General features: G+C 39.3%; 1 long non-coding RNA gene across 1 annotated transcript in view; it reads right to left on the bottom strand.

The window, feature by feature from the left end:
- Positions 1-665: 665 nt before the first annotated feature.
- LOC150063457 (uncharacterized) overlaps positions 666-2,808 on the bottom strand; it is a 3,984-nt gene continuing 1,841 nt past the window's right edge. The window contains exons 2-3 of the long non-coding RNA XR_016535426.1: positions 1,376-1,509; positions 666-855 (exon numbers count right to left, since the gene is read on the bottom strand). This is a non-coding gene — a long non-coding RNA (uncharacterized LOC150063457). The remainder of the gene's footprint in view (positions 856-1,375; positions 1,510-2,808) is intronic.

Below are 2,808 nucleotides of genomic sequence, written 5' to 3'. Positions count from 1 at the left end.
ACTCCCGGCCCTGTTTACGTGTTTTAAATGATTAAGTTATATATTGTAACTATACGATCTGCACAATGGAAATTTTAAGCCTATTACTTTTTCCCTTATAAACTGGAGTACAGGGAAACTAAGTCCTTTACCTACCGAAGGTCCATGGCTTGCCAATAATATAGCTCAGATTAGGACCCCAGCATTCTGGCTCCTGGGAATACCTTTGAAGCCAGACTGGTGATGGACATATTATAGAAAATAAGAAGGAAAATGTTGGTTAGGAACTCTCACAGCAAACACAGCTTTATGCTTATTTAATAAGTATGCACACAATATTCTGTGGTTATGGTCTGGCTAACAAATTCACTTAAAGGATAATCTGGTGAAATGAATTGGAGATCAGACGTTCCTTTATTATAATTTTCTAAGGCTGAAGGAAAGACAGTGCCTACAGGAGGATGAGATTAATGAGACAAACATTATTTGTAGTGTTTTTGGTAAACCAGCATCAGGACAGCACCTCTTCCCCTGGCCTACTATGATCAGGTTAAGCAATGCAATAACAACCAGGCTAACCCTGAGACTCTCACCTCTGCTTCAGATTCATTTAATCCTTATTTATTAAGAGCTCACAATCGATTAAACATCTTGCTAGGTAACAAGGATATAGAAATGAAGTAAATATAGTCTGGACCTGTGAATAACTCTGTAGGTGCACATTTAATATGAGGTGGCTTTATGGCAGCCACTGTGAAAGATGCAACCAAGAATCAGCACAGTCATAAGAATCAGCACAGTCATGATCACACAACAGTGTTAAGGTGTTGCAGCTATTAAAACCCTCTTCACTGACTGACGAGAGAATTTCTTTGTCTGCAATGGAGAAGAAAAATAAAATGAAATAGGGCAAGAAGAAATCAAATAAAAGAGAAGGTAAGGGGAAACTCTTCATTATAGTTTTCTCAGTCTGACAGCCTAGGCACACACTTAGAGTCACAAGATCTTTTCTAGATGCTAGCATACTTTGTGTCGGGGGGGGGGGGGGGGGGTTTAGTCCTTGGTCCCTCCCAACCTGCAGGAGGGATATGGAGAACAAGCCCCTACCAGGAGGAGCCTAGAAAGAAAGAGCTGACTGACCCACTGATCTTCAGCACGTACCCAGCCCTCCCTCGTAGGAGGACAATCAGACATGTAAGGGAGACAAGTCAAGGAAGGAACTTGTTTATTGAGGAAGTACATTCAGATAATATAGGATGCAGGAGCCTATCAGCTCAAAGGTGGGCAGGGTAGGGAAAATACTCTCAGTATAGGTAAAGAAGAGGAATCACGTACTGAAGGGTTGGGGGTCTATCCCAGAGGTGGCCTTGATTTACATCACAAACCACAGCCATACCTTCCAACAAGGCAGCCTGCAACATCTCAGCCAGGTGCTGTCCCAAGACCAGGAAATGAGCACTGGGCCAATAGGTTTCCATTTCCTTGATGTGATGTGCTCCCCAGGTTGATATGGGAGGAGCAATAACAGGTCTGCTTATTACAAAAATATAGATAGCCTTTTTAAAATTTAAGATAAAGATAGAACTTCCTAGTCCCAGTAATTTCTTCCATCTAGAAAGGTAATAGATTTATTTATTAGACCAAAATAAGAGAGGAGACAGAAAATAGGCAAATATTTGTATTTATGTCTCTCTCTCTCTCTCTCTCTCTCTCTCTCTCTCTCTCTCTCTCTCTCTCTGTCTAACTTTTAGCCAGTCAATTTCTAATACTTGAAAGTTCAAGTAAATATTTGTAGGCTAACTAAAATTAAAGTATACCCACTGAAATGTTTTCAGATAAGAATGCACAAAAGAGGGTCAGGAGTTTGACCTAGTGATAGAGTGCTTGCCTAGCATGCATGAAGGCCCAGGTTCAATTCCTCGGTACCACAGTATCACATACTTAGAAAAAAGCTGGCAGGGTGCTGAGGCTCAAGTGATAGAGTACTAGCCTTGAGAAAGCTCAAGCTCAGGACTGGCAAAAAAAATAAATAAATAAAAATAAAAAAGAATGCACAAAAGAAAACTAAGTGCGAGTTTGACAAGAGAAAATTCTTAAGTAATTATATTTCCTTCAAGTGCATGTTTCAACTGTTATGTATGTATTTCACTAGACAAAAGCAAGCTATGTTTTTCATGATAAGAACAAATAAACCTGATGTTATTGTTGAAAATAACATGCTTTCCACAGCCATTTTTTCTTCAATAGCTAACTTGCATAATCTTTGGAGGAAACTTTGATGGCCCAAGTCCTTAAAAAGTTTAACAAGTCCACAGCTCATGCTGGGAAAGGCTAGAATTAAAAATGAAAGTGGAAGCAACTTCATAGAGACAATGATAGCTATTATTTCATTGACTCTATTTTGCAAACCTGATCAGACTACATGGAAAAAAAATATATATAAACATTTTCCCCCAGTTTTGGGCTTTATCTCAGAGCCAAAGCACTGTCCTTGTGCTTTCTTCAAGGCTAGCACTCTACCACTTCAGCCACAGCACCACTTCTAGCTTTTCTAGGTATGTGGTACCTAGGAATTGAACCCTGGTCTTTGTGCATGCTAGGCAAGCACTCTACCATTAGGCCAAACTCCTGGCCCTGGATTTTCTATTTTTATTAAATCATATAACTTGAAATTAATCCTTCACTGACTGCATAGCAAATAGGAACCTGCATGGTATTCATGAGGATCACTACATTTGTAGATAAACTGCAGGAAAATAATCACTTTCAAGGTAGTATTTTACAAGTCAGGTATAATTTATATGTAACAGAAAGAAATGGTCCTTACTT

The sequence above is a fragment of the Megascapheus bottae genome, chromosome 5 (assembly GCF_031878675.1).
Source record: "Megascapheus bottae isolate mThoBot1 chromosome 5, mThoBot2.hap1, whole genome shotgun sequence".
Lineage (NCBI taxonomy): Eukaryota > Metazoa > Chordata > Mammalia > Rodentia > Geomyidae > Megascapheus > Megascapheus bottae.
The sequence above is the reverse complement of the archived record's forward strand: the minus strand, read 5'-3'. Positions and strand labels throughout refer to the sequence as shown.